The 20307-nt window shown below is 42.7% G+C and overlaps 1 long non-coding RNA gene across 2 annotated transcripts in view; it reads left to right on the top strand.

The window, feature by feature from the left end:
• The first annotated feature begins 8199 nt into the window (after positions 1-8199).
• Positions 8200-20307, top strand: part of LOC114613727 — a 34562-nt gene continuing 22454 nt past the window's right edge. For both annotated transcript variants that reach the window (XR_003710220.1, XR_003710221.1), the window contains exon 1: positions 8200-8314. This is a non-coding gene — a long non-coding RNA (uncharacterized LOC114613727). The remainder of the gene's footprint in view (positions 8315-20307) is intronic.

The following is a 20307-nucleotide window of genomic DNA, read 5'->3' as shown; positions in this document are numbered from 1 at the left end:
AGAGCTGGCCAGGTGGGGCTGTGTTCGCTGGCAATGCTCCAGAAGACTCCTGACTGACCCAGCTACCTGGCATTGTTTCCTTGGTGGTTTGATTACTTCCCTCTGGTCTCCCCTGGCAGCCACAGCTCTAGTAATTAGAGCCACCTGTTTAGTGGCTTGTCCTCCATTCCCTGAGAGGGCTGAAATGTCACTCAGTCGCTCCATTATTCAGCTTGCTGCTGTCTACGGTTGAATCGGAGTGCAGAGAGGAACCCCGAATCCAAAGGATCCAAGGGAAGCCCCGCATTCCCAGAGTGCTTTGATTTACACAAACTGTGGCCTGAAAAAGCAAACGTTAAAAATACCGGAACAATACGTCATCCTTGATCCTGAAGGAAACTTAGAAGCCGTTTACTTCGTTCCTCTCTGTAATATATGCGTGCTTTTAAAGTCTTCTTCTGTGTCTCCTAAGCTAATGTTCGGGGCATCCGGTGAGAAGGGACGCACTTTCTCAAGTGGAGCGTCAAAGACAGAGGAAATGTTCTCCCAGCGTGAGGTCAGACCTGGAACAAGCCCTTGCACAGTAGTGCGAGCTCATCCAGGTAGAAAGGGAAGACTGACGCGGCTGCGCAGAGACAAACTGGCCATGTTGGTCAAATTCCACTTTATGTGTGTTCATTAATAGCACCCTGTGTCACATTCAGAGAAAACACGGATTCCTCCCACATACGAAGCCAAAATCTATCCTTTATTGTCCCGTGCTCGTAACACCGACACCTGAAATCACATTCAGAAGGAGATATCCTCCCAAACTTCAGCTACTTAAGCACAGTTGAAATGCTCCACGTATACACTTTGCTTGGTCACAAAATAGACAAAATATCCTCTGTGTTTGAACCTTTCTTTACAGTTTCACGATTTGCAGGTTTGAACCTTTCTTTACAGTTTCATAATTTACAGGGGTTTTCTTTGGTTTGTTTTTAGTTCTGGTTTGGTTTGGTTTTGCTCCTTCGTCACAATGTCTTATCCTTTCTTTCTCTCACAGAACCAAACCAGCGATCCTGTGCAGCGGGAATACAGATAGAACGGGAACCCGACATTCCCTTCACCTCAAAACTACCTCCCGCAGGCATGCTGGAAAACCTCTCATACTAAACAGAGAAAGCTACGCTTGTTAGTCCAACAAACAAAGCTACAGACTCAATCCTAGTCGAAGTTACGTCATAGTCTGGTGAAAATCTGGGGTGTCATCCCCCACCCCCAATCTTGTGTAAAAGACACTGGGTCCGTGGTCCTCCAGCAGTCACTTTGAACTGTGGCATCAAGGACTGAGTGGTTACTTTGATTTTAGGAACCGAGACTGGAAGCAACTTACATTTCATTTATTAAAACAAAAGCCTTTTTAAAGTACAGGTGTACGTGGAGAGCTGAGCCTGAAAACAGGACATGTGTATCACACCCGCTGCCCCCACGGCTCAGTGAACAACGTGGGGGGAGGTCTGTAAACAGCCAGAAATGGCGGGGTGGGTGGGGACTACTTGACTTAGTACCTGCTGGACGCAACAGGGCCTTTGCACTCATAAACCCAGCAGATGTGGTTCTCTGCACAAGACTTGCTCAGGATCAAGCCAATCAACACTCAAGCATGGAAGGGGATGGGGCTGATGACGTCCCCACCCCTAGCTCAGGAGCTATTGGTTGGCTACTCTGGGATGGGGAGTCTCCTATGTGTGTCCTATCGAGGTTGCTTCTGCTCCAAAAAAATGGGCTGCACACTCATTCACAGGGACAGCACTAACTGGTCTCAGTAGGTTTAAATAAATTTTTTAAAAGATGAATTTTGAAGGGGTTGTTGAAGGGAATAGGAGGAGTTGGAGGAGGTAAATGGGGGTAAATATGATTAAAATATAAGTATACATGTATAAAATTCTCCAACAATAAATAAAAGATATTATTTTAAATAAGGAGAGCATAGACTTCAGTGAATTTCCAGAGAGATGTTAGGAAGGCCCAGTTTTGTCTTTGTCAGAAGTCTTATTTCCTTTCTTGTCATTATGTCTTGAAGACACCCAGGAAAGTTGGATCCAGGTTATGTATTATCATTTATATATTATCATTTGCCTTTGATACAATTATAGGTTTTATACATATAAGCCAATAGCATTATTTCCATGTCACAAATGAGGAGGTTCAAATTTAGAAATGAGAAATTACAGAATCAAGATTATATCTTAAGGTTTTTATTTGTTTGTTTGCTTTTCTGCAAAACATCTATGTGTCAACTCTTTTCATATTTAAAATGCCGGATACTGTTTTTGATTATATCCAACATTTAAAGGCACAGGATAAATGAAATTTTGGTAGATACTCTTACGCATCCAGAGTCTTTATCTTGGGCTGGCCCAAGGCCCCCTTTCTGTCATGTGTGTTTTGTAACTCTCTCTTGGCAAACACGAAGTAAATTCAGAACGAACTTTCATATTCAACAAGCAAAGCTAGATCAGAAAGTGAAAGTGGTCATATTAGTCAGCGCTGGATGCCAAACCTCAGGAGCTGGTGAACGTGAACATTCCTTTCTCATAAGCTCTGGGTTAAAGAGAACACCTCAGCTAGAGTGTCTGCACTGTGAGACCCTCCACACCCTCTCAGACTTTTAAGATCCAAGCTTAGCACTAGCCTTGTGTCACCCCTGGCCAGTTTCACTGGTCACAAACTTTAGGGCCACAAAAAGGCAAATGCTTCTCATTAGCAAAGAAGGCTGAGTTATAGCAGCACATAGACACAGTCAAGGATGGAAAACTGGTCCACTGATTTAGAACTCTGTAAATTAACTATCATGAGACCTCCAGGACTTACCCTTCCCCATACACATCAGTCGGATCCCTGTAGTGTTTTGTTTGTTTTTTTCTGCTGTCTTGACCAGGTACCACAGGCTAGATGGCATAAACAAAATGTATTTCTCTTTAGCATGGAAGCCAAAACCCTAAAATGAAGGTGTTGACAGGATTGGTCCCTGCTGAGGGCTGGCAACCCAAATGGTCCATGCTCACCCCTAGCTTCTGCTGCTTTTATGGACCTGCTGGTTTCCTTCCCTTGGTGTGTAAATCTAAAGTCCTGAGTGGCAAGGTGTTGAGTGGGAGACCTGGGCAAGAGAAATAAAGAAGATAAAGGCAACAGCTCAGGACAGAAGGTCTTGCACAAGAAGATGACTTCATCCAAGCATGTTTTCTAAGAAGTATAGCATCAGATACGGTATTTATAAGGGAGGAAATGACCGGTATCAGCAGAGAACTTGGTGAGACAGTGTGGGCAAAGAGAACATGGGAGACCTCAGGTTTAGTTGTCTTAGGACTGTTAACCATGGCACAGGGGAGGAGTGGGGGGACTGACTCCAGCAGCAAACAGGTCTTGTGAAGTCCTTTCTTGGACAAAGACACAGAACCAAGTCCCTTTGTCCTTCCATCGGGGCCTCTAGGGAAGTCTTGGATTGATCTGGCTCCTTACACCGATGTCTCACACTGTCGTCAGAAAAGTGTTCTTTCTTTCTCTGTGGCCCCCCTCACATATATCCAAATTCCAGCTTTTCATTAGTAAACCAGATCATACTGGATTCCTGGATACCGGATCCTACTCTAGTACCATGTTAGCATAATTATATCCGCTATGACCCCATTTCTAAATAAAGTCAAATCCTTATGTCTTAGGGACTAGAAGCTTGCAGTTGCTAATTTTGTGTGTTAACTGGGCTACAGGATGCCCAGAGAGAGTATGTTCTTGGTTGAATTCATGGAGGACGCTACTGTTTGAATCAACAGAGTAGTAAATAAAGAAGTCTTTGCGTTGGAGTTGTTGGAAGTACCAGGGAGAAAGGTGACCTTTCCAACATCAATCTCAGGCCTCAATCCAACACTAGGGCCAGGGTAGGTAACTCCAGGGTAGATAACCGCAGGGTAGATAACCACACGGTAGATAAGCGCTTTATTCTAGATGCTTTGTATATCTCAGTCCTCAGGCTGGTGATCTGGAAGAACTATGAACATTGCCAATCTTAATTTATGGGATACCAAGTCTGTCCAACCCCAACACAATTATTACAGCTCAGAGAAGTGACAGCAGCTCCTGTGGAGGATCCCAAAAGTTACTGGTTGTAAACGAAACCCTAGAACTAAATCTCTCCTCTCTGTTCACAACGTTCTTCATAGATAAGAGTTAAGACAATAGCTCAATGTGTCACGAATGCCTTTAACCATTCATTCCTAACTCTTCTTCTCTTCCAAGTAGCACATTCAGATTTCTTCTTCCGATTCTTGAGACCTCTTCCAGTCCATCTTTGTATTAATCAGTGATAAAGAGTATGTTTATTTGTGCTTTCCAACTTAAGCCAGTAATCTGGAACATTCTTTTAGCTTTAAAATTTAACATAGCACATAATGCACAGTAGGTGCTATGTTAGAGTTTATTTAAAATATAATTGAGTGTATCCTTGACACACGCAAACAAGATGCATATATAAGATCTTGCTCTCTCCTTCTTCCTACCCCTTCCCCCTCCCCTCTCCATTTCCTCTCCTCCTATATCCCCTTCCCCTCTCCCTCCCCTCCCTCTCCTCTTCCCCTTTTCTCCCTCCCCCTCTCTCCCTCTCCTTCCTCTTCCCTTCCCCCTCTTACTCTTTCTCTTTTCCCCATCTCCCTTTCCTCTTCTCTCTTTCCCCCTTTCCCTCTCTCCCTCTTCCTCCCCCTCTCTCCCACCCCCTCTCTCCCTCCTACTCTCCCTTTCCTCTCTTCGTCTGTCCTTCCCCTTTCCCTCCTTCTTTCCCTCCCCCCTCTTTTCCTCCTCTCTTCCCCCCCTCTCTTTCCCCTTCCCTCCTCCCTTCCCCCTCTCTTCCCCTCTCTCTCCCTCTCTCCTTCTCCCTTTCCTCTCCTCCTCTCTCCCCCTCCCCTCCCTCTCTCCTTCTCCCTCTCCTCTCCTTCTCTCTCCCTCCTTTCACTTCTCTTATCCTTTCTCTTTTCTTCTGTTTTTTTCTTTTTCTCCAATCAATTCAAGATCTTCTCAAGAGCCCTATGAGAAAGATCCTACTGTTGTCCATACTTTATGTAAAGGAAACAAACTCAGCAAAGAGAAGTCTCTTGTCCCAGGACATCCATTTAGTGGATGTTAATGGAGTCAGTCCTGGACTTCATTCTACCCATCCCTGCCGGTACCATTTAGATAATAGCCAGATTCATTGTGGATGCCTTTAGTCATTCACGCAATGTGGAAAGTGTCCTTTAAGACAAATTAAAAATCAGTCAGCAACTAACTGGTCACTTGTGAAATTCACTCTAATCTTAGAAAAAATATTTTCTTCTCTTCCCAAGGAACAGATGCAAAGTTGAGGAAACTCATGTGTGTAGCCAGGAGAACACCTCCCCGAGTTGATGGTCGGTTACTCAGAAGGGCCATATGGGGGCCATTCAAAAGCAGGGCATGTAGAATCTTCACACTGTTGGTGTCCAAGGTGCCAGGGACAAAAATGACCTTTCCAACATCAACCTTATGTCTCTTGGCTCCTGTCCCAATCCAGCATTAGAACCTGGGGAGATAATTACCCTGCTCTGTGACACTTCCCATAACTCAGTTCTCGTGACCATTGTTTGAAGTAAGTATGGAAATTACTTCCATTTATGAGAAAGGAAACTTGATCTTACAAAAATGCCCAACAGCGCACAGAAGCTCACGCACTTAGTACGTGACAGAGTTGGAATGTAACCCAGCTTCTTCCTCAGTCACTGCTCTTTCTTTCAGTGAAGCCTACCAACAAATCAGCGGCATTTATCTTGAGAATTTCAAATTCAAACCGTCAAAGAGCTTTGATTACAGCATTTACACAGCTATGCCCGCAGGTTTGCTGAAAACAGTTCACTTGTTGTCTCCTTTGATTTTCCGGGGGAATCATTTCCAAGTCAAAAATCAGTCTGCCTCTTGACTGGGTATGGTGGCACACACTTTGAATTCCAGCACTCAGGTGGCAGAGGCTGGTAGATCTCTGAGTTCAAGGCCAGCCTGACCTACATAGTGAGTTCTTGGACAGCCAGCGCTATGTAGAGAGACCCTGTCTCAAAAGCACAAACCAAAAGCAAATCACTTTGTTTCTAAATGGCTAGTGCTTTAGCCCTTGGAGTTTGTTCTTAATCAGAATAACATTTTCTTTAAATTTTTCTTATGAAAATGAGCCTTTCCATCCTGGTATGGGCACTATAAGTCACAAGAGGTGTTTCTTCTTATGTTTCCTCATTGTCCTTGAAGCTCATGCGGTGTACAGAGTGCCCTTCAGAACCTCCGACCCCCTTACAGAGAGGAGGGCCTTATTCTTTGGGGCTTCTTCTGCCTAGCTGTGAAGAGCAGTGTGTGAGTGAATAGAACAGCTATCAATTAGGTTGTCTGTAATGCAGGAAACTTAGTCAGAAAGATGCAGGAAGTAGTTACTCCGATTGAGGTCCTGATGAGATTCAAGGACTCACGAACCTTTGCTTACTACATAATACAAGTGAAATAACGTTCTACTCAAACGAGCTTTGAAACCTTATCCGCTGTAGTGATGTCGGTTCCCAAGGAATGGTCCGTTCTCAAGCACACTGTTTGGCTGCTCTGGATTCATTGGAAGCACTTTGTTTCCTAGGGGTGAGCAAGAGAAAGTACTGAAGCTTTTTCTCACCTGGTTCTTCATAGTCACTCCTCCCTCTCAACGCTTTGTTTAGTCACCCAAGGAAACCATGTACTTAAGCTCTCTCCTGAGGTGCCACTTTCATTGGGCAATTTTCTGAGTCTTGTGTTTCCATAAGAAGTGGGGAAGAGATTTGCCTAAAATGTCAAAAAAATTTACACGTTGAAAGGATAGGTAGGATTATTCCACCCAGTTTTACATTTCCAAATGAAGAAACTGAAGTCCTTGGAGACAGAAGACATGGTAAGCATGCATACTGTCCTCCACACCCAGATGAGGGTTGCATTATTTACCCGTGTCATTCATATGGCCTCTACCCTCCAGCTATGAAAACAGTTACGAACATTGTGCAAACCAACATGATAGGTCATATTTCTTTTGAGAGTCTTTAATTCATTTCTCTGTGGCCACTTGTATATTAGCATGGTAGCTAATATACCATGTACACTTGTATATGGTATACAAGTCTCCAGTCAAGGGATTGGTTAGTCTAATTAACTAACAGAGGTATGACTTGCTTGGCCTAGATGTAGCTAGCACATACCATCACAAGCTGGCCTGACCAGCTATCTCCAAGAGCCTAGAACTTTCAAACTCAAGGAGGGGTCTTGATCTCAGTGGTGTTTCCATTAAACACATTGCTACATTGTATACATGCATACAAGAAGTTACAAAATGAAAAAAGAAAAGAAAAGAAACTGTGAAGGACTGAGGTGACTCAGTGTTTACTTCAAGACTGATAATCTGGGTTTAATTCCCTAAAACCGCATGAAGCAAATCCTGCACAATGTCCTCTGACCTCTGAACGAGCGAGTATATACCCCTTCCCTTACACATACTAAATAAAATAAAATAAAATAAAATAAAATAAAATAAAATAAAATAAAATAAAATAAAATAAAATAAACATTTTAAAAAGTGAAAACACAAATCTGAAACATGGCACCTTATAGGTAATGTTAAGGCTAACATGGGGTACAGGAATACATGTTTGTGTTGTCCCCTGTACATGCCTAAGGTCTCTCTTCATGTTTGACATAGAACATGTTCACTGAATAAATTATCAATCAATGAACTCATGTTCCTGTTACAGGAACCTGCAATAATAAATAGCAAACATGTTACCTCCCAATTCTCATGTGCTTGGACTCTCCCCATTGCAATGATCACCCAGGTTAACTTCTACACAAACAAATCTCTACAACAAAAAGGAAAAGTAGAGAAGCTATGGAAGCCATCATTCTCATCCCTGCACCATCGTCTCCAAATAACTCTGCCCTTCACAAGTCTTTCCTTGTTATCTAGGGTACTTCACAGTCTTAGAGGTCATAGTGGAAGCAGAAAGAAGCATCTAGAACCACCTCAGAGTGAGCTCTCTGCTTCCAGGAAGAAAGTCACACATTGGCAGGTGCTTCCTGTTTTTTCAAACACCTTGCCCATTCTCTGTGCAAGGAGTCATTGTTCACTCTGCAGGCTGTGACCCCCACAGGAAGCTGCCTGCAAACTCAGGTAGCTTTTCTGACTCTTAAAGAGCTCTTGAACATTCTTGCAGAGAAACACCAACCAAAAGTGTAGTCATCCAGGAAGAGAAGAGCCTGAGAGAAAAATAGCACTTGGACTGGCACCAGGAGGGTGAGGATGCTTTTCCTTGAGAGGGCCTTTGGCAGAGTACATTTTAAAACAAATAAACATGTGTTGTTTAAATGTAGCATTGCTGTGGGTGGAATTAGGAGATGCTGCAAGTGGGCGATGTTTTTCGTGTTTCTGATAGGAGGTGGAAGGGACGGGAGAAAGGAGGGCTTGAACGGAATGGGAAGAAGCTCAAGAGAACGGATGTTCCAAGTCAGTTCAGGGAAAGGGGTTGCTCAAAAGATCTGCTTGTTTCTGGAAGCTCACACATTCTTCCTGAGATTTCAGAACCAGCTGGAAGAAAGCACTTAAAGCCTCCATCCAGCTGGACTCGAGTCCATAGCAAGCTTTGGTTGACCTATTCTAGTGACGTGATCCCGGGGAGACTTGTGGGAATGGACTTGGTTAGGCTCTATTGCAAAAGGATTTAGTTAGGGATGCCCTTTAAGGCAAGGGTGCTAAGTCTCACACCATAGGTCTTGGATAACCAACTGATCTTTTTAATAACAGAAAAATAACAGGGAAAGTTAATAAAAATGTATAGGATTTCTGATTAATTCCCTACAGGATCAGCTCCAGTAAGTGACAAACCTCTTGTTTGTTTTTGCTGTGTTCCATTTCTCCAATCCATGTTGCTGATTAAGGCATATTTCTAAATTTTTGTTTAGAAAATCGAAATTAAATTCAAATCAATATCCTTAAAGTTGGCTTCTCCAGTTGGCTGATAAAAGGGCCAAACGAGAGAAGTCATGTCTTCTGGGCTCAAACAGGTCTCTGCTACATTCACTAGCCTGAAATGGCTCCCGTAAGCCCCAGTAAGACCACCCATAGCAATGACTCAATAGTGAATGGTAAGAATGATTGATTTCGTTTTCTTATAGTCACAAATCTAGAAATGCTGGTTCATCTTCCAGGACAAAAGACAACCTTGTAATCCTCATTTCTGAAGATTAGAAATGTTTTACATATTAGCATTTAAAAAGAATTCATAATTTTTAATTAATTAATGAACTTATTTATTTATTTTGAAGCAACGGACTGTCTACGCAAGCGTCTCATTCCCTTTGGCCTCTCTTGTGTGGGTTGGTCAGTTGGTCACGTGACACGATCACACACCACCTTATGTGATTATCTGTCTATGTATTGGTATTTGGATTTTAGGAAGACCCAGAATAAAGCATAGTACAAACGCGTAGCAAGTGACTCTTTAAGCTGGTTCTGAGAAGGGGGATGTTCGTTCGGTAAGCTTCTGTGGTTTGCAGAGATGGGGGCTGAGGCTGGGAAGTGGGCGGAGCCTGAGAAGGAGGGGGAGCAGTTCACAGGGGACCGTGAGATACTGGGAGGTGCACAGAAAACGGACAGAGCAAAACGACCTTTGGGTGTGTAGCAAAGCTGTCTTCTCTTGCCTTAAGGAGAGGGGAGAGGGGCTGGCTGGCTGTAGAAGACGCTTAGTTACTGACTGACTGACTGACAGATTGACAGTATCCACTAACCAGCGAAGTGGCAGCTTCCTATTTCCTGCTCTCTGTCCCCTGACCTCATTCCCTCTTCTGAGTCACTCCATTTCCCAGGGTCTGTCCTGCTCCAGGCCACCTTGAGCTCCAGGGCCATCTTTTCAGATGTTTATCCTAGCAGCTATCCTGAGTCTGTCCCCTCCACAATTATTCTCTTAAACCCTTCTAGGCTTCCATTAATTGCCTAGGGAAAAAAATTCTCAAATAATAATAAAGCCTCACCTTTCCCTGTAGAAAATGACAATTAAAGCAAGAGTACTAGCATTTCAAGTGACAGTAACCATGTCGAGTGTGTAGAGTTCAGACAAGCAACGGTTGCAGTTTAGAGATGCTTCCCTAGGACCATAAGAGACCGGACTGGTTTCTCATCTGTTATATTTATTTCTGACTTTGCTGCCATCAAACCCTTCCCTGATTCCCTCTGGCTGATGTAGGTACCTCCCTTGCCTAGCGTGGTCATCAGAGCTCCTCAGCCTGTGTCTCTGTGTTGAGCCTTAGCAAAGAAGCAGAACATGCTCGCCTTAAAGTTTCGCCCCGCCCCCATCTATATGTTTAACAAAGGTGTTAGTGCACCCTGTCTTAGTCCCTGCTATCATGACGGACTGCACGGACTTAGAAGCGTGTGTTCAGGGTTCAAAGCCCTAGGTACTTAGCCCGCCTCCTTTGCATGCCATCCTTTATAAAATGTGAGGATAACAGCAAAGTAACAATAACAGCAAGTCCTTCACAGGCTTTGGGAGGAGGGTCTTGAATTAGCACCTGCAATGCTTGGGTATGGCCATAGCACACAGTAAACCCTCCAGACAGGCTCATGCCACCAGGCTTCTCTGAATCTTGTTGTTCTTCACCCTCTCCTAGAAGCTATAAAATCATCTCTGATGTACTTTCCTACCCTTTTTACACTCTCATGCAAGCTTTCTGGGTCTTTCGCTGGTTTTTGTTGCAGTATTACACGGTCTCCTAGTTGTCCCATTCTCCTTCCAACATTCACTAAACATTTAGTTAAAAGTCAATGGCGCACAGAGCGATATCCCAGATGGGAAGGAATGAGCCTTCGGGGTAATAGACACTTAAAGAAGGTGATGTAGAGTTTGCAGATCTGGTGAGAGAGATTCCAGCAGGGTTCACTGACGGGACAAAGGAGAAGGAGGTCAGACACATCCCCTGACATAGGACAAAGTAGCATGGACCCCGGACCCGGAGCAACTGGGAGTCCAATTCTAATCCACCGGTCCTGAGCTCTAAGACCTTAAAGGGTTGTTTGTGTATTGGTGGTGGTAGTGTTTTTGTTCTTCTATATGTATACTTCAAGGGCAGAAAAGAAGTATTTAGAGTTAAACAAGTATTTTATCATCCAGTATTTTTAAAATTTTATTCTTTTTGAGAGCTTCATAGATGAGTGCGGGGCGCCGCCTTGCCGAAAAGGAGAACGCCACACTCAGGATTCTTCTGACAGCAGTTTTATTGTTACAGCTCTTTTAGTGTTACAGCTCTCTTAGATGGTAGTGAGGCGAGGGACCCCAAGCCCCAAAAGCCTATGGCTTATATAGAGCTTTAGGAGACGTGCCACACACTCATTGGCTCTTATGATGTCGCCAAATTAGCATACTGGTTTTCGCGCCTTGCGCAGGCGCACATTCAAGCAAGGCTCGCAAGAAGAACCAGGAAGCAGGAAACCGGCACCATCTTGCAATGGCAGACGCGGCTCCTAACAGATGAGCACTGTATCTCCCATTACTATTACCTCTCCTGTCCCCCAACTCCTCCTGTGTCCCTTCTCTCCCTCCCAAAGCAACAACTCCTTCTTTAATTATTGTTACACACATGTGCATGCATGTGTGCACACATGCACACATGTACATGGGCACAAGTGCACACACACACACTCACACACACACACACACACACACCCTGCCTGGTTAAGTTAGCATTGCTCATCCATGTAGTTATCCAGGACTGACCACAGGGTTAGACAAACCACCCACCTACCATAGCTACCCACACACTCTCATGCTTTCTGTACGTTTTAATACAAAATAAAATGGTAAGGTTTAAGCTTGTTGTACACCACCTCTTGGCTCTACTCTCTTCCTCCATGTTTCTTCCCCAGAGAGCATCTGGTGCTTGTCACGCCCATGTTCCTTAGATGTACACGAATGATGGTAATATTGTTTGTTTCTAAACCTTGTCGGACTAGCCTCATACCTTAAACTTATCTTCATATCTCTCTTCGATTGTTTGACATTAATTTTTTGTTAGTTGTCCATGCAGGTACACATAATTTTCATTGGATCATTTTCTCTTCTCTACCGTCCAGTAGACGACCACTGAATGCTTATTCCAAAATGTATCCGTCCTTTATCTCGTTATAGTCATTTAGTGGGTTCCCAATGTTCCTCCGTGTTTAACAGTGCTCTGGGGCTTCTACTGCTGTGATTAAAACATCATGAACAGGTTACACATCCTGATCACAGCCCAGCATGAAGGGAGGTTGGGGGCGGGAACTCAAAGCAGGAAACTGGAGGCAGGAATTAAAGCAGAGGCCATGGAGGAGTGCTCTTTACTGCTATCCATGACTTAGACAGCCTGCTTTCTCATACACATCACACCCGGGTAGCACCACCCACGATGGACTGGGCCCTCCCACACTAATCACTTATTAAGAAATTACACACAGGCTTTCCCACAGATCAATATCCTGGGAACATTCTCTCTCAGTTGAGGTTCCCTCTTCCCAGATGACTCTAGCTTGTATTGAGTGGACATAAAACTATATTGCTGGATTTTCTTGAACCTGCCATCCACCAGATAATGGCACAGAGACTTAATGTTATTATACCTTAGGCCTAGCTTAGGCTAACTCCTGGGTACCTCATCTCACTTAATTAACCTGACTATTCTAATCCACATCCTGCGTGTGGCCAGATACACCCCCCTCCCTCCCTCTCTCTCCCTCCCTCCCTCTCTCCCCCCACCTCCAGTATGTCCAACCTCCTCTGTGTCCTGCTGGTGAATCTTCCCTCCTAGATTCTTCTCCCTGAGACCCTCTCTCAGACCAGAAGTCTTGCCCTTTCTTTCCTCCCAGCTACTGGCCATCAGATCTGTATTAAGCCAATCAATGATTGTGGAAGGTGTACGTTTATAAAATGCTGAGGCAGGGGATGAACCATAAGAACAATAATACCCAAATCTGGCCAGTCCTCAACTCTCTGCCAGTATAGAATTAACAATTGAATAATACAAAGACAACCTTCACATAGTACACCCCAACAAAAGTAACCAGTACAAAGTGTTGCAACAATGCTTCAGGAGGTGTCAGGTTTCCTTTGGATCCATTGCAGAACATATACACCGGAAACTGCACAAGATATAACACTACTCTCCAGTGCCATGTGAGAGATACCAGATCTTTACACATTGGTACTTTCATCCTTTACAGTTTGGACCAAGAGTGTTAATAATGGAAAGTTTTTTTGCTTAGAATTGAAGATTGGTGCCACAGATCCTTGCCAACCACACTATCTATGATGATATATGGAAATATTTTGACCTCCCAAGAATTGAGAGGTATTCCATAGAGTAAGGTATTCCCCATTATAGCAGAGATTCAGCACATGTGGTGAACTGGGCAGTCCTAGGAGCTAAAGATGAACGCAGTTACATCTTCCTAGAATGGCAACAATCTCCTTACCCTTCCTTCAGAAAAGAGTCATGGCCCCCAGCAGAGGACACTCTAAATGAATACTTTATTATCCAGTGTGGGTAGATAGAAAATCAGTCCCAACACATCAGGCTCTTTAGTATCCTTCAAAGTACCTTTATATCCATCTCAGAAGCTCAACTAGAACAATAGGTGGAAGATATCATGGGGTCTTCTTCCTTTCTTGAACTCTTATAACATCTGCTATAATAAGAACCAGAAATGTATTCATTGGATTAACAAATCTAGAGTGCATGTGTGTGCATGTGTGTACATGTGTGTGCATGTGTATAGAAGTGTATATCTGTATATCTGTGTATATACATGTATGTTTGTGTATATATGTATATGTGTGTGTATATATATATATATGTATATATGTGTGTGTATATGTGAGTGTGTGTATCAATATTCATGTGTTGCTAACCCCTGAAAGGTTACGCGCAGCTTGTACAGATCACAGCAGACTAGACGGTTCCGTGAGGGGATGTTTATTAAGAGGGTGGGAGAGCAGGAGAGAGAGAGAAGAGTAGAGAGGGTAGATGCCGGCCATGACCACGTGCAGAGAGTGGGAAGGGAAGGGGGGAGGGGAGACAACAACCTGCAGATGTGCGGGGTCGAAGAGCAAGAGAGAGAGGAGGGGCCAAGCAGCCCCTTTTATAGTGGGCAGGGCTACCTGCATGTTGCCAGGTAACTCTGGGGAGGAACATACCTGGCTGTTGCAGGTGGAGTTTAACAGATTACTAACAACCCCAACTTGTTAAAATCCCATATATACAACTGCTTAAGACTAGGAGAGAACTGTTTAAGCTTTCAAAACATTTGAGCAAATATGTAGGCAATGGCAATACAATGTATCTAGCAATTTGATTAATAGTGTGAATCTGAAAAAAAGCAAGGTACTCCAATAGAAAACCTTAGAATCTCATGTTGGAAGTGAAAGAGACTGACACGTTCATGTGTATGATGCAAATAACACTGTGTATTCTGGGAGTTTGGAAGGCAATATGAATTCATCACTCACTCAACAAATATACATTAAATGCTCACTAAGTGCTGGATTTCATACAGGATCTATAATCCAAAAATTGCCCGTGAGGCTCTTCTCTCCAGATTGTATGTAGCAAGAGTGAGAAATTTCAACATGGTAGGGTTAGTGTTAGAGCTGAGGCAGGAGAGCTAAGGGAAGTTGTGGGGAGGAACCCAACCTCTACTCAGAGTTGGGCATGAATCCCTTGAACAACTCAGGCAAGTGGGGCAGAGGCATTTTTATTCTTAAGGCTCACAGGGGCTATTTGGTGAGCCAGAGCTAAGCTTTTATTAGTTTTCCAGCCAGAAGTGTAATTTTATATCCGTGCCAACAATGAAGAGCATGTAATAAGAAGTTCTTGTTGTTTCTGCGCAGCTTTCTGGTCTACCTCAGGGAGACTCCTCATCCAGCTGTCCTGCATATGTTCCCACTCAGTTCTCATAATTAATGTTGGAGCTTGTAGTGGTTTGAATGAAAATGGACCCAAAGGCCCATAGAAAGTGGCACTATTAGGAAGTATGGGCTTGTTGGGGGAAGTGTGTTACTGAGGGCGGGGCAGCCATTGAGATTTCAAATGCTCAAGCCAGGCCCAGTGGTACTTTCTTTTTCTGTTGCCTGACAATCAGATGTATAGCTCTGTGCTACTTCTCCAGCACCATGTGTGCCAGTGTGCCTCCTCCATGCTTTCCCCCATGATGATAAAGGAGTAAACCTCTGCACTGTTTAGTTCAGCTAATCAGTGAAGTAAATTTAGTTCACTTAATTGGTGAGCCTCAGCACCACCTCAGCACATGCCTTTAATCCCAGCACTTGGGAGGCAGAGGCAGGCAGATTTCTGAGTTCGAGAGTTCGAGGCTAGCCTGGTCTACAGAGTGAGTTCCAGGTCAGCCAGGGCTACACAGAGAAACCCTGTCTCAAACTCCCCCCCTCAAAAAAAAGTCAGTTGAGAGAAGAAGGTTAAGGAACACTATGCTCCCCCATCTTTTGCTAGCAGAAGCAGAGCATTTCAGGAAACCTGCATCTTGACCTCTCAGAGTGACTAACTCTGAAGGGCCTTGATTTAAAAGCTTGTTTGTTCATTTCTTACCTTGTGACCTTGGCAGATCTGTTCCTCTTTGTCTTAGTCAGAATTGCCTAACTACTGTAAGAAATAGATCAAAGTTTAAAGGCCTAACAGAATCATTTATTTTTGTACAGCTCATGAAAACATATTAACTCAAACAATAAAATAAGTTGTAAAGATTTCAGACTAAAATATTACTTACAGGATTAGTATTTAGTTGATATACGTGCTTACACACACACACACATACACACACACACACATACACACACACACACACAGAGAGAGACACAGACACAATTCATTAGAAGACATGGTAACAGAAAACCCCTTATTTACAATGACAATGAAGAATACTAAATACTTGGGAACATATTTAAAAGTAAATAAACTTGTGAAAACTACGTGAGACAAAAACATCCATGAGAAATGTCAGAGAGAACTTGAACTAATGCATCTCAAGGCACTGTGAAGCACGGCTTTGTCTCTTGAATGTTGACTCGCTCTAATTGGTGCATAAATCTGACACCATCTCAATTAAATATCAATAAATCTTTATGTAGAAGTAAACATATTCATGTCCAAACCATGTGGAGAAACAAACAAACAAACAAAATTCCCAAAATAGCCAATAAAAGACTGGAAAGAAAGAAAGAATATAGGAAAGGCTGATTGTACCAGACATTAAAACATACTATAAAGCCCTTGTCATTTAAACAGTGTGGTGTTGGTGGAAGGCTGGATAAGCAGACCCCAGAGAGTGAATCAAAAAGCACTGAACTAGATTGTAGTACATCTGGAAGTGTAGAACAGTACATAATAAAAGTGGCATCACTCTTTACTGGGAAAAAAATAAATCAAGGGACAGTTCAGGGGTAATTCAGCATCCATTAGAACAAAATAAGTTCAGAGCACACATCCTGCCATATGTAAGCATGTCCCCAAATGTAACTGAGATATAAATATAAAAATTAAAACTCCTGGAGGAAACCATGAGTAAATTCCTGGGTGTAAGAGACAAAGTCTTAGCAATGTCTTAAAATTTTGGAAGTGTCTGTGAGTGTAGCTCAGTGGTAAAGCACTGTCCTAGAATGCACAAAGACCAGGGTTCAACCCCAGGCCTGAGATAGTTAGAGACATAAACAGACAGACAGACAGACAGACACACACATACACACACACACACACACACACACACACACACATACTGATATATGCTAAATGAATGGATGGATGAATAGATGAGTGTATGGATGGATAAATGGATGGATAGATAGAGAAATAGAATAGATATGTACATAGAGACTTATATTTCATACACATGTATATGTTTTTTAAAAACACTTTTTGATGGCTTTTCTTGATGAGAAACTGAGAATATTCCAGCGTCAATTAGCATAGCAAGCATCCAAATGTTCGCTTCTAAATACTAAACACTACTCTCTAATAGAAGAAACTAAGGATCCTTGAAAAAAAAATTAGTAATTTCTACATTGGAGCATGGGAAGAATAAGATGATGCTAAAATACCTGATGGCACAAAGGGCAAGCAAACAAACACAACCCACCAAAAAAAAAATCTCCCAAAAGATTAGGGCCTGGAATTCAAAGGTCATCGGAGTCACGCTAAAAGTGACTCCTGATGATTGAATGCGAGCCAACTTGAAGAACCAAGTCAGTGGTAACTGTGATGAGTGAGAACATACACACTTTCCTGACGTCATCCTAATAGTGAAAGCAATTAACTAACAAATGAGGGTAAGGGAGGCTCTTCTTGCATGGAGAACTCCAGTTAATGAATGTCAAGGAAATTCTTGAGTAGACAAATCACCAGTTGGAGATGATGGCAGACCAATATACCAGGAAACGTGTATTTTTATCGTCCTAAAGTATCTCTCACAGGACACTGACCACGTAAAATGCTAAATTGTGATGCTAAAATGTGGACAGTTGTGATGGTTTGAATATGCTTGGCCCAGGGAGTGGCACTATTAGGTGTGTCCTGTGAGGCTGGGCTTTGAGACCCTCCTTCTACCTGCTTGAGAGATTTGTCTTCTCCTATTTGACTTCAGATGAAGATGTAGACCTCTCAGCTTCCCCTGCTCTATGCCTGCCTGCACACTGCCATGTTCCTACCTTGATGATAATGGACTGAACCTCTGAACCTGTAAGCCAGCCCCACTTAAGTGTTGTCCTTTATAAGAGTTTCCTTGGTCATGGTGTCTGTTCATAGCAATGGAAATCTTAACTAAGACAACAATCAGCAGGAACCACCACTTTACCCAAATATTCAACATTAACATCCCCAAAAGAAAAAAGAAAATCAAGAAAATGGACCTGTTGATCGGACCCACTGAGAAGTCCACAGTATGACTTCTGCACACAGTATGTGTGCAAGCTACATTTAATCACTTCTAATTTATTCATTATCTACATCCTGGACTATACAGTGGGCATTGCTATGACAACCACCATATGGTGATGATTCTACAAAGTACACATGTAGTTAATAGTATGGTTTTAATGGTAGTTTTCCTATAGATGGAAACCACATTGGAATGAAGAAATGTGGGATTAACCGCACATTAGGGATTGGATGAAGAGTTCCTAGATATTCTTTGCACTGATTTGGTTTGCTGAGAAAATAGATTAGTTAAGGAAAAACAGGAAAAATTCCCAAAAGTGGACGGGCTTCCAAGAGAGAAACCCCCCACTTGTACCACTTCCGCAAGTGTTTAGTCTGAAACTATTTCAAGATAGAAAGGTAATAAAAAGACTGAAAAGGAGGGTTGGGGAGGAATTGAAAACCTTTCCAGGTACAGTTCCAAATTTAATTTTTTAAAACGATAACATCTGTCAGTGGAAAAAAATAGTTTCTCTCAATAAAAGGTTAAATATGTCCTATTTATGAAAATCTTTAAAAATACTCATAATGACATATCTATTGCATAAATTCTCCCCCAGATCAATATGTTTCCTTCTGACTCATTGACTTAATTTTCAAATTATTGCTCATATTGTCAGAGGATATGATCTAAAGAATGATACAGTGCTTGGCGAATTAACTGAGTGACCACGTATCCCAGTGAATTTTAAACATCTTAGTTGCTAATTATGACGAATGTTCCCCTAATTTTTATAAGCACAAGGTATTGTATGTTTATTACTAAGCCAACCTAGTGCTAAGAATAGAAAACAAGAGAAAAAAAAAAAACCTCCCCCTAGTAAAGCATGCCCAACGGCCAGTGTGTGTCTTTAGCCTGGTATGGCAAAGTAGCATAACTCTAATTCAGAATACCCATGTGCACTGACAAATGCCCATGTCTTTATAGACCCAGTGGGTTCATCTCCAAAGTCTCCTCTTAGAATTATACTTCACCATACTGCATTTTCAGTGGAAGCCATTGGGGATAGGTTGTTTTTGGTTCTAGTCTGGGAATGCTTGATCCTGAAAATCATCCCTAAGAAGACACAAGGAGGAACAGAGTCAACACACATGCCCATTATGACAGAGAAACACACAGAGAGGTGACTTCATTTAATTTTTAATGAAATGTTTCTACTTTGGCCTCCCAAGGAAAAAATACAGCACACCTCCTGATATCACCACCAGAGGGCAGGAAACCTTAAGAAATGGGGCAAAGCAAACTCACTTGTCTGAGAGTGTCTCGGTCATAGTGTGCAATCTTAGGTGTCCATCTCAAGGGATGCACTCATGGAGAAATCAAGGGAGATCCTTGTAAATGAGGATAGGAGGGGGTAAGGATGGGAAAACTGTGTGTTTTATACCAGTAAAATCCTGTACCACGCTCTCACAACTACTCACCCTTATACATTTGTTAATTACCATATTGATTTAAACACTTAAGGATATTGGCCATGTTAAATTGTAATCGTCCCCTCCAAGTGATACACTTGGAATATAGTATTGTCTGTCTGGGACACTCTTGCCTGGGAAAGGAAGAGTGAGTTGACTGAGCTGCTCCAGAATCAAAGTGGCCACAGTCTTGGGTTTGATTCACATATGGGTGGGTGAATGTCTCTAAAATCAGGGACACGGGTCTCTCCTTGACTGGCGCAATGGCTATGGTGGGTCCCAGAGATTGTGACCGAAGAGTCACACAGCGCTGGGACACTGAGGCCAAGTGCATGTTCTCCTGATGTTGGACCAATGGTGTGTGTGTGTGTGTGTGTGTGTTTGTATATGTATGTTTGAGTGTGTTTGAGTGAGTGTGAGTGTGAATATGTGTGAGTGTGAGTACGTATGTGAATGTGTGTGTGCAAGTGTGAATGTGTGAGTGTGTGTCAGTGTGTGTGAGCGAGTATATGTAAGTGTGTGTGTGAATGTGTGTGCGTATATGTGTGTGTGAGTATCAGTGTGTATGTGAGTGTGTGTATGTGTATTTGTGTTTGTGTTTGAGTGTGTGAGTATGGGTATATATGAGTGTGAGTGTGTGAGCAAGTATGAGTACGTGTGTGAATGTGTGTGAATGTGTGTGTCGGTGTGTGTATATCAGTGTATGTGGGAGTATCTGTAGTGGGTTAGTATGAGTGTGAATGTGTGTGAGTGTGTGTGAATGTGTATGAGTGTGTGTATATTCTTGAGGGTAGAAGCTCCTTGGAGTCAGACAATGCAAATGTCTCTTGTTGCTTTTCCTTTTATTTCTTATTTCATTCCTATTTAATTTCA

The sequence above is a fragment of the Grammomys surdaster genome, unplaced genomic scaffold (genome assembly GCF_004785775.1).
Source record: "Grammomys surdaster isolate TR1022 unplaced genomic scaffold, NIH_TR_1.0 126271, whole genome shotgun sequence".
Taxonomy (NCBI): Eukaryota; Metazoa; Chordata; class Mammalia; order Rodentia; family Muridae; genus Grammomys; species Grammomys surdaster.
Note: the sequence above shows the minus strand (reverse complement) of the source record. Positions and strands in the feature narration are given on the sequence as shown.